General features: G+C 45.7%; 1 long non-coding RNA gene across 1 annotated transcript; it reads right to left on the bottom strand.

Moving 5' to 3' along the window:
- Nucleotides 1–4353: 4353 nt before the first annotated feature.
- On the bottom strand, nucleotides 4354–5135 carry LOC118985933 (uncharacterized). Its single transcript, XR_005066236.1, has 2 exons — nucleotides 4774–5135; nucleotides 4354–4518 (listed from the first exon to the last, which is right to left on the bottom strand). It is a non-coding gene; the product is annotated as an uncharacterized LOC118985933 (long non-coding RNA).
- Nucleotides 5136–12048: the final 6913 nt, after the last annotated feature.

The following is a 12048-nucleotide window of genomic DNA, read 5'->3' as shown; positions in this document are numbered from 1 at the left end:
TAATAAACTGTTAATCTAGTAAGTAAAATGTGTCTCTGAGTTCTGTGAGCCAGTCTAGCAAATTAATCAAACCCAAGGAGGGGGCCATTGGAACTTCTGATACATGGCTCCTGATTAGAAAGAAGCACAGGTGACAGCCTGGACTCATGAATGGCATCTGAGGTGGAGGGTGGGCAGCCTCGTAGGACTGAACCTGTGGATGAACCTGTCAGTCTCGTAGGACTGACACCTTCTTGAGTGGATGTCTGCACTGAGTTGGGTTGTAGGCCACACAACTGGTGTCTGGGAATTTGTTGTAAAAAAACTCTCCTGCCCACACCTTGGAATTGGTATCAGAACACTTAAATCATTTATTCATTTGCATTGACATTTTAAGAATTGCATTGTCAATTTTCTTTGTCTTATTTATTTCTAGTAGTACTTAGTATGGGGTATCAATACTTTGTTATATTAGTTGAAAATACTTTTTCCCAGTTTGCCATTTTAAAATTACAGTTGACATTCAATATTATTTTATATTAGTTTTAAGCCATTTGTTTTTTAACTTATGGTGATCTTTTTGTGCTACACAGAATTGAATTTTTTTTTTACATAATTGAGTTTATCAATTTTCAATCAGCTTCTGGATTTTGAGTCCTCATCAAGCAGAATGCTGGCTTTGGGATAATATTAATGTATTTTATCATGTTAAAGAAGTACTCATCTATTCATAATTTGGAATGCTTTTTATAAGACTGTTGACACCATGAGCATTTTAATAATCCTCAACCACAATAAAATTACTCTTTTGACCCATTTGTCCTCCTAACCTCCCATCTCTTGCTGAAGTCTCCCATTGGTGTGAGCTAGCGGAAGGCAGAGGAGAAGGGAGTCCTCAGGGTCAGCTTCCAGAGGGCAGAGCGGGCCAGAGAAGGAAGGGCAGAGGGCAGGTCTGGAAGAGCAGACCTGGTATAGCCAAGGCAGAAGCCAATGACAGATGGCAAAACAGCCTTTCTCTTCATTAGCTGAAAACAAAAAGATTATAAGTGGTAAAAGTAATTTTCTTGAATCTAGTAGTATCACCTTTGCTTATAAAAAAAAGATAAAAAGTGAAAAAAAATGCCCTGGCCGGGGGACTCTGTTGGTTGGAACATTGTCCCGTACGCCAGAAGGTTGCAGGTTGTCCCTGGTCGGGGCACATACCTAAGTTGAAGGTTCGATCCTCAGTCAGGGTATGTATAGGAGGCATCCGATCAATATTTCTCACATTGATGTTTCTCTCTCTCTCTCTTCCCAACTCCCCCGCCCCATCTCTCCTCTCTCTCTCAAATCAGTAAACATATCCTTAGGTGAAGACTTTTTTTTTAAGTGAAAAGGAGTGTGGGATCTCAGTCAGGAATTTTTACACACAAAGCTGCTGGTACTAACCTTTTCTATGTGTAGTGCTAACGGGCCCATGGATTGCATTTCCTGGTCAGAATTGAACTTCTTGAATGTAGTTTACCCCCGTATCTAGTACCTTATTTTTTAAAAACTTGTCACTGCTTCCTCAGATCTAAAAATAACGTTCCAGTGTGATGGGTATCAGACAGGTCAGTTGTCAGCACTGGAACCAGACACTGCGTCGTTTGGGAAGGATGCAGCAGAACACGCCCTCGTTGCTGGCACCTGGGCCAGTCTCCAGGGGCGTCCTGTTCGGGTCCACCTCAGGTGCCTCACGCCTCAGCAGGCCTGGCTTGGAGGACGGAGATTTCACGTGACTGTACCACATGACACCCTCTTGGACAGGCAGGCTCCCTTCTGCCAAACATTCGGAAACTATTCCAAACTCCTCAGCAACACTATCCCCCTACCACACAGGCTGTGTGCTTGCGGGACATTTTACGTCATGGGGTTTCCAGACAAAATACAGGACACACTGTTAAACCTGGATTTTGGATAAGCACTGAATAATTTTTAATATGATTATTTCATAAATATGGCAAGGGACATCCTTATACCAAAAAAATTATTCATTGTTTAAGTGAAATTCAAATTCAACTGGTCATCCTCTATTTTTCTTTGCTAAATCTGGCAACCCTCCTTACAGGGCTCTGCCCGAAACAATCTATCACTATGCCTCCTGCCCCTCCCCTAATTTCAAAATCCCTCCACTGGAGTTAGGTTTGTTAAAGTGTTAAGACAACCTAGCAGGAGTGTTACCTACCCAGGTCACAGTTAAGCTTCATTTATCTAATCAGTAAATTGACTTGGGCCCTAAGAAGAGCATCTCAGTGGTGTTTGAAAACGGGGGTGGATCACGAAAAATTTAAATTCTAGCAGGTGTGTGTAGGCAGAGGGGAATCTTGTACTCTGACAGTTTTACTCCATCCTCTCTTCCCCCTTTCCTTCCCTTCCTTATTCAGCACATACTCATCCCCAGGTGCGGAGTGTGAACTAGAGGCTGTGTCTCAGCAGAACAGAAAGCGCAGAAGGCCTGGTAGAGGAAACAACTGCCAAGCAACCAAGGGCTGGGCGCAAAATAATCCAGGAAGAGAAATAAAACCAAGACATAATTACAAATTAGGGGCTTGACATTTAAGTAAAAAAGCCCAAAATTAGCCAATAATGACTGCCGATTGCAGGACTCAAAACCTCTGAATGACATAACTTCTGAAAAAGGAAGCGATTAGCACGAGGCATCCTGCTGACCCTTCTCCAGCCTGGGTACTTCTCTTTGCAACCACAGGGAGCAGAGACGAACTGCAGAGGCCCTTCCCTGGAGGCTCTGAGCCACATGTTGTGGCTGACACAGTGGCCCTGTCTCAGTGAAGTGAATAAACCAGACCACAGACTTACTTCCTGAAACTGACTCCATCTAACCCACTTTCCCAAATGCTGTGGCCCAAGAGTCTAAGAGTTCCGCCGGTCATGAGGCAGGCAAGGCTTTACGTCACGTGGCTTCCGTGTGGCACGCACTTCATGCCTGGAGACTGATCAGGGGAGCCAGGTGTGGTTAAACTGTGAGGTGTAAATTTGTGTTTGCTGTCATTTCCCCGCCTAGAGTTTTGTCCAGCCTGTGAAGGGAAACAGAACAGTTTGGGGCTTCCATCAAGCAGAGTGGCCAACTCACCCTGGTTTGTCCAGGACTTTCCCAGTTTGGGCCCTGAAAGTCCACACCCAGGAATTCCTCTGTCCCAGGCAAACTGGGGTGACTGGTCAACCTAAAATTAAGCCGCCAAGGCTGTGGCACCCGGATATCAGTTTCCTCTAGTGCACAACTCTGGGATTGGCCAATACAGCTTCTCGCGTTGCTGCTGCACCTAACAGCCCATGATTTATCAGCCTCATGCTCCTGAGCTTACCCATCAGCTCCCAAATAAAACTCACTTGATCCAAGTCCTGAGCTCACTGAACCTGATGATAAACAAATCCTTGGAGTGCTGACAGGAAAGGCCGATAGGGTTCACAGAGGAATTTTAGCGATGGCTTGGGAGGAAGGCATGTGGCCATAGCCAGGTGGCTCTACCGGGGAGAGTTCAGCTGGGGAGTTGGGGTGTGTGGCTTTGTGACACCCTCGGGGGGGAGATATTTCTGGGCAGAGGGGTTCTGCAGCAGCCACCCTGAGAAAGAGGGTGTGATGGGCTGGCTCCAGCATGGCAGTCTTGTCTGACTCAAAGCCAGTTTTCATAGTATGACATGAATAAAGTCAGTAGTGAAACCATAGACCACGGAAAAAAGGAAGTAGAGTATGCTGATAGCACTGTTTATTTATTTTTAAATGCATTTGCTCCAAGTTCTGGGCTGTCATCTGAAAATACAGATGCACAGTTATTATTTTGGGATAGTTGAGAGTTCAAACTGTGGGATCAGCACCTACTAACTCTGTGATATTGGGCAGGTATTAGGTGGAATCACATGCACTTACTGATATTAGACCTTTTTTGATCTGCAAAAGCAGGAATGTCACCTGGTTAAGCCTGATAACTTACTCTTTCTTTTCCCTGAAATGCAGATCAACACCAATCGTGGGAGGACAGAGAGAAGACAGTGAAGACCAGTGTCTCCCCGCTCACAGCCCCTGCTCAGTGGTATCCATTACACTATCACTGCCTCCTCTGCGACCACAGGCAAAGGAGCACACAGGGCCCAGAGACTCTGTCAGCGGAGGGGGGCAGAGTCTCTATTATTGTTATTATTATTTTATTTAAAGTCATTAAATTAATAATCTAATTACTGATTATTAATTTTATTACCTGGGGGGCCAGACTGCTTCCAGGACATGGGGCACCGACAAACCAAGGTGGATCGGTCACCTTAGCTGAATGTAGAATTTCCTTTTAATACGGGGTTAGGAAAGGAGAATAAGGTATATACCACCGATTTTTCAGGTTGTTCTGAGAAGTGAAGATTTTGTGTTTCCTCTCAGTACAGAATAATCCATTCCAAAGCATAGCAGAGGGCTTTTATGATGGAGTTTTGCTCCAACAAAACTGAGCCTCATCGTTAGCTGTACATCTGTGTTTGCAGCGACCACACACTACGGTTGTCTTATGCAATCTAATTACATAGACACACACACACATACATTGAGAAGCACGTGCAGAACAAATTAGATAACCTCATTATGACAGAGTACAAAAAAGTTACATTGGATTTCTTCTCTCAATAATGAACAGGAAGCAATAAAAAGAGAAGAAATATAAAACATTTTTGCTTTGCGGTATTATCACAATAATTCAATAAAATTTATTAACTTAAGCAAATGCACTTAGCTTTTTATACTTCAGGGAATCTAGGAAATAGCTTCCTTACAAATAATGAGGAAGTACGTCTTTAAGTCTCTTACTATGTTTCTTCCTTATAACACTCCTGGGCCTTGTCTGTTCTTTCCTAGTTCATTTCCTCGGCGCAAAAGCAATCTGCTTACAGCAGAGTTGGGAACACTGCAATCCTTAGGTCAAATGATAGGTGGGGGAGTCTTCGGGCTCCAAGGCCAGGACGCCCCTACTGTGCCTGTGCCAACAGTAGGGTGTGATATCAGAAAGCTAAGAAAGAAAACAGAAGAGAAGAGAAAAGGAAACAACCTTGAAACTGGCTTGGTTCAGATTCTCTCTTGAGCTGGCCTCTTTCAAAATGTGAGAAAGTTCAGCTCTCAACATGTATTAACAAAAGGTGTTTACAACAGAAATGCCTGGTTGTGCCTAATAATGGCTTTGCTCTTTGAATTAATTCCTTCCTGGTGACAAAGACTGAGCTTATAAACTACTGGGTATGGCTAGGCAGGGCATTTTTGTTTGGCTTGGCTCTCTTAAATGAGTAGGAAAGGCTTGGTTAGGCACCTGGTATTTTGTGGCCGGTAATTATACTATGATTGTTACTGTGCATTACTGAAACTTCGTATTTTGACCAAAAGCCAACTATACTCTTTAAAACAAATGTCTTTGAAAGATCAGTGTGCTTGGAAGTGATTTTAAAATTCACTTTGTAATTGACTGTGGGAACAGGTGTGGGGGGCTGGGGAGAGCAATGCTGGAAATTGTGACCACTGTAATACAACAAGAGAAAAAAAAAAAAACTCCCTTTGCAAATGGGATTTGGTACAAGTCAGATTTTTGTAAGCAATATTTTGCTTTAATGTACCAACTCTTTGCCTGTCATTTGATCTGAGTTCCTTCAGCTCTTACAGGCAGTATGGGATCTCTCCACTCAAGGCATCTTAATGCTCCCTCTTCTCTTTGTCACTGTGGCTGTACAATAACATGTCCCCCTGAAACAGATTTACTCTGGGGTGGGGGTGCCCATAACTCAGGTGGGGGAAGTGATACACACTTAAAACACCCAAAGAAGCAAATGCCCTTTTCCGTACTTGGAAGATGAGTACGTCATCTATGGTCAGACCTTCACAGCTGTGGGTCTTCCTCTGAGAAGACCAGGTCCCCAGTTCTTAAGTGAGAACTTAATCACCAAGATTGAAAGATGAAGCCATTGGGGGTGGAGCCATAGAGAGTGAGGTGGGGGAGGGGAAATCATACCTTTAAATACCCCAAGGGCAGCAGGGGCCTCCATCTACTAGTTCCCAAATGTAAAAATTCCCATCAGTGCCTCTTCCCCTCACTGTTAGTTTCAGGAAAAGGACAGACTTCACCTCACAAGGACCCGAGAAGTCAAATGGGATGGATACACATGTGATGGAGAAATCGTTTTTTTTTCTCAGTATTCCCCTTCCCTAGCTCTATACATGGACAGCAGGCTTTTGTCTCGTTCCCTCAGGTGGGGAGTGATGTGGCAGAATACAAAGCAAAATGAGAACAAAAAACTTGTGTGAGTGTGTTTGTGTAATGAAAGCTCTCAGAGGACTGAAGAGGGCTTAGAGGGTGGCCAGAGCGTTTGGAAGAGAATGGTGTGAGGAGAGGGGCCGCCTTGAGAGGCTAGAACCACCGGCCTCCACCAGAGTCAGAGGACAAGTGGGCAAAAAGTTCAAGTAAGGGCACAGGTGGGTCCTCCCCTCTTACCGTCCCCTCCTACCTCAGTGAGACAGCAGGTCTGGGGAGAAGGGTGGCTGTCCCGTGTGGGCCTACAGAACCTTCCAGACCCTGGGCTGGCCCTACAGTAGCAGGGAGCTGCTGGACTCGAAGGGACCATGTGAACTGGAAGAAGGCACAGACATATCAGTATCAGTAGAGGAAGGTCAGAAGGAACTGTAGACATCTTGGTTGGGGCCTCCTCAAAGAGTGGATGAACAACAAATGGATCTCCCAGTACCTTGGCACTAACCTTGTACCCCACCTAGTCCCATCCCAAACTGAGATGCACCCTCAAAGGTGGAGACCAAAATAATGGAAGTATTGCTGACATCTCTCAACATAGAGCCACAGCATTAAAAGATAAGTTAGTTGATTTATAGTGGAATAAAGATATACATCTTTGTATACTGAGATCTGTGCCTAATTTAGTGTGAATTTGTGGGGAAGACAGGGAGCTCCACTATAATGGAGAGGCCACTAGTCTGAAAGAGTGTTGTCCCTTAATAGTGTGCGACTCTGGACAAGTCACATGGCTACACAGGACCTCAGGGTCCCTGATCTGTGAAATGTGTGTAATGACACCCATCCTGACCACTCATAGTGCTGTCATGAGAACTGGGTGTTGTGTGTGGATGTCAGAGAACAGTTCAAGGCAAGAAGGAACACTAAGTTGTATCAAATGCAAAACATAATTCGAAGGAAAATACTGTGGAATAACTCCAGCTTGTATGCACTTGGAGGAAGGGCTGGTTAGATACCCATTAATTCCACACTCTTTTCCTGACGCACAAAAGGCACCACTTCCCTGGCCACCCCCCAGGGTTAGGATAGGGCCATCTGATCAGATTCTGCCGGTGGGACGTGGCAGAAGTCATGGGCAGTGCATGTAGACCACAGATCCCGCAGTGTGTCCTTGTACGTGATGTGCTCTCTTCACCCTCTGCGGCAACTGCTAAGGCCAAATGTTGACACTGAGGGCATTTCAAGATGAAAGGAGCATTTGGAGGAGTTGCTCAGGAGAGCCCCCTGCCTACAGTGGATTGTGAAGTAAGATGTAAACTTTGGTCATATTAAGCCATTAATATTTTGGGGTTAATGTGTTATCTAGTCCATCCTGACTGGCAGAGTAGGATAACATATTACTACAACATTATATATATATATATATATATATATATATATATATATATATATGGATATGGATCGGCATACCACATTTTTGGACTATAAGATGCACCCCTCAAAACTTTGGAGGAAAATGGGGGTGCATCTTATAGCCTGAATGTAGCTTGCCTGGCTCACTGGGGGCAGGGCAGCGGCAGTGGAGCTGGGTCACAGGTTATTAAATATTTTACTACACTTTTTGCCTCAACTTTTTTCCTATTTTCTCCTCTAAAACCTAGGTATGTCTTACGGTCTAGTACATCTTATAGTCCTAAAAATATGGTATCCTATGAGATGTCATAAGGCATGAAGAAGTGGCTCAGTCCGTATCTTTCCTTCAAAAGTATGAAGAACATAAATGTTCAATTTGTGTTGTTCTTGGGCAAAGATGTCACAAGCACAAGTTAGGATGATGTTCAAGTCTATGTATGGCTTGCTCAGGGGAGAACATTTACCCATAAACCTGAGAGAAATCTCTCACCTGGAATTGACAGGCCCCAGGCCCTCCACACTCACTCCCTTTCGGCAGCTGCTGAGGTTTGCCTTGTGTGATCGTCTTAGCCGGGCCCCCCCCCCCCCTCCACTCACACTCTCCCAGGACATTTAGACTTCTAACGGAGAGGACCCAGGGGATGCCCTTGGATCTAGGCAATGAGGAAACCCACGCTGTAGGGAGCACCGCCATAACAAAACCTCTCAAAGCAGTACGTTTTGCAGGTTTGCTTACTGCTATTTCCATTCCCCAAACAGATCAACGTGCACGCACTTGCGGCTTACCTTCTGTTCAAGTCACCAGAGCAGCTGGTACTAGTGACTGCACTCAGAGACCAAAACATCCCTGCAGCCCGGAGGCTGTCCAACTGCAGACAGCAGGACAGCGAGGCTTTCCCCAGAAACCACACTTTCTTTGTCCAGGGCTGGCGCAAAAGCCCTGTTATCTTCAAGGTCCTGGGCTTCATATTTCCTCTGTGGCATGCCAGGTCACCACCCCTTCTGTGCGCAAGGCCTTATTCTAATGCCTTTGGACCCAAGGGAAGGATCCTTAGGGATTGCTGATCATTCTTTCCTTAAGAAGAACTGCCTCTTTTGGACCAGTTAGCTGGCCTTGGCCTTGATTCACAGTGGAGAATCCTGCTCCGTGTGCACGCAGACTCGAGCTGCTGGTCACACAGGGTGAAGGAGGAACCATGAATGCAATGGGGAATCTGCCAGCATCATTGAGTAAAATTTAAAGGGTCCATCCTACTGATGAAGACTGGTAGGTGCAACTGAATTTTGAATAAATGGTACTGACTTTCAGAAAAAGATATTATTATTATGATTCTGAGAATGGGTAACCTGGAGAATAAAGATACTTTAACTCTTTCTAAGTGTCGATTTCTAAAATAAATGTTTTGAAAATAACATTACCACTATGTGTTTACTGTAGTAAACTTGCCAAATACAGACAGGCATATAAAATGTTTTAATGAATTTACCAGCTTCTGCCTTGTGATACAGTTAGCCATGTGCATGTCTATCTCTCCTCTGCATACTGTGCTTCTTGAGGAAAGAAGTCATAGCATCTCTTTGTCTTTGCGTATCTCATAACACCCAGGCACAGAGCCTTTAACACACTAGGTCACAATAAATGTCTGGGAAATGAACATCATTCGATTAATTTAGGAAGGTCGTGTTTTCACCTACCTTTGTGGAGCAAAGTCTCCAAGGTTGAAAATGAAATGAAAAAAGATGCCTGCAATAAGGTTTACCTACACCTGGTTGAATGGTGCCTGACTCTGGACTGTGTAGTGTGGACACAGGCAGGTCATTTCCATGCTCCAAGCCTCCTCAGGGGGTGGGGACCTGCTTCAAATCGCCTCCACTCCTGGGTCCAAGCTGGTGGAAACATCGCTCCCTGAAGTGTTGATGCCTGGAACTGTCCCAACTTTAGCACTGAAAATTCCACACCTTGGGAACTTCCTCCGTCTTGGGCAAGCCAGGAGTGCTGGTCATCCTCCAGAAATGTGAGACAAATCACACACTGGCTCTTAATGCGCCTGTTTGGAAGCCAATCACAACACTTCTCGCTTCAACAACTCAAGCACGTCAGACGGCCACAGAGAGCTCCAAGGAGCGGGGATGCATCTTCCCAACTGCGTCTGAGGGAGGGGCCAGGAAACGTGTGGTTGCCAGCTCGAATAATACCGCACCTGCTTCCCCGTCCTGCCTCATCTGGGTTTCTAGTCCCTCAGGTAGCATTCACCTGACCCCAGCACCTTTATTGTCAGTGGACTTTCGTTCCCCCCCCCCGCTCCACTCTAAAACCGGCATTGGTAGTCAGCTGTAAAAAGTGGACGCTAACGACAGAATCAGCTTCTCCTTCAGTGATATGCACTCATTCATTTGTTGATTAGAGAATTCATTCATTAGACAAATGCCAACTGAACCCCCACTGTGCTGGAGATGTGCTATGTGATATGATGTCATCTTCAATACGCAATATATAAGCCCAAGAAATAGCTGGTAATACTGAGCTTTTACTATGCCATTTATAGATATCATTTTCTCTACTAAATTATTTCCTATTTTCTCCCATGCCTCTTCTCCACATTTCCTAAGACTGCATTGGGAGGCTTAAAGTAAGTTATGTGAGTAAAGTGCTCTAACTAACAAGCTCCTGCCTGCTTAGCCGCATAGCCCCACCCGCCGTGGCTCCGCCTCCCGGGTGCGATGCCGGGTGTGAGGAAGGGGACAGGGCCCCAGACTGAGAAGTCGAGGTGCCCTTGCAGTTTGGTTTTATGCCATAGTATGCCACTATGGCAGGTGGCCCAGGTTATCCCATCTCGGTTCGGGCCTCTGCTTCCATGCGGTACGACGGTTCCCAGCGATCCCACGCTTAGGCTGTCTGTGTAGGCCGCACTGATGGGGCTTGTGTCAGTGGCCTGCAAGGCCTAAGGGGTCTGGCAGTCTCACTGGGACCGACTGACTTCCCTGACGCTTAGGCCCTTGCCTCAGCTTTGAGTCCTGCACAGTAACTAACAGAGACTCGGTGTGGGGTTCTGACACTATAGCCTTCAAAGGAGCAACGTCTCAGGAGTGAGATTTAATGCTGACAACAGATACAGGAGGCTTACTGGGAAACCGAAGCAGAAAGAAAAGTGACTTGCCAAGGATTACTCAAAAGGCCGTGATGGAGGTGGAATTAGGAGAAAGCATTGTCTTTCCATTGTGTGAAGGAGTCTCCAGGTCTCTCTAACTAGAGGCACAGGGTTGGCCACGTAAAGCAGTGACGGCGACAATGAGGGTGACCGTGACAAAGTGCTGATGCACTCCAGCTGAACGCCGTGGGTCCGCTGGCTGTACTCAGCATTTCCCGTGGATTATTGCACTCAATTCCCATGACCCTGTGGCTGAGTGTTCACCACGTGCCAGCTGCTCTTCTAAGCACGTTCCACGTTCAGATTTATTCAGTCTCACCGTCCCATGAGATAGGTACTAATATTATCTCCATTGCACCGACGGTGAATGAGGGAGGGAGAGGTTAGCTAACTTGAAAAAAGTGAGTAGGGGGTTCACTATTCAGACCCCGATATTCTGCCTGTTTTTGTTGGTTTTTTACTTTTTTAAAATTATTTTATCATCTTTAAATTTTTTTCAAACTCTAAGAGAATTCTTATGTAGAAAGTCACAGAGGTCCAAGAAGTGAGCCACAGAAGAAAAGGGCTCAGGAAAAATGTTAAAGAGCCAAAAGAAGGGCCCTTGGAGCCTAGAGAAAGCGAGGCAAGGAGACACACCTGGGGGAAGCGGGCCTGGAAAGGCACGCTGTGCTCCATGGAGAGAGCTGCCTTTTGCTGGTTTTGTCAACTTCAGGCGGAGGAGGTTGCACTAATCACACCCTTCGGTCCATAGGACCCTCTCCTCATTGGCATGTGCAAGGCCCCTCTTTGGTTTTGTCTGTCTATCCATTATCTCATTTTATTTGTGTCTCCCCCCATTCTGCTCTCTCTCCTTCTTCCTCTCTCTCTAGAAGCAACTGTTCTCCTGTGTTTAATTTAATGCATATCTCATTGTTTCTGTGAGTTGTTGTAAAGTCTGTACTGTAACACTGGTGTGTTGTTATTTGTGTGCAGCTTCTTATCTGTCCTTCCAAGGGCAGCGAAAGCCTGTGTTAAGACTGCTGCTGCCGCAGGCTGCCCTGAATGCTTGAGCTTCTCTACTGGAACACTTAACGCACACACTGACCTCACTCTTGATGTGGATGGAGCCAGCAAGTGAGTCTGAGTGCACGCCAGTCATGTAGCCTTGGCTCCACCCAAAACCAACACATTTGGGTTTATAGTTACAACAGACCGAAAGGCCAGCAAGATGAAAGAATAAGCTAGAGACCAACAAGTATTGTCGGAGGTGCGGCCTCGCG

This window comes from Sturnira hondurensis, unplaced genomic scaffold (genome assembly GCF_014824575.4).
Source record: "Sturnira hondurensis isolate 20B ecotype Veracruz unplaced genomic scaffold, ASM1482457v3 Scaffold0004136, whole genome shotgun sequence".
Classification (NCBI taxonomy): Eukaryota; Metazoa; Chordata; class Mammalia; order Chiroptera; family Phyllostomidae; genus Sturnira; species Sturnira hondurensis.
Note: the sequence above shows the minus strand (reverse complement) of the source record. Positions and strands in the feature narration are given on the sequence as shown.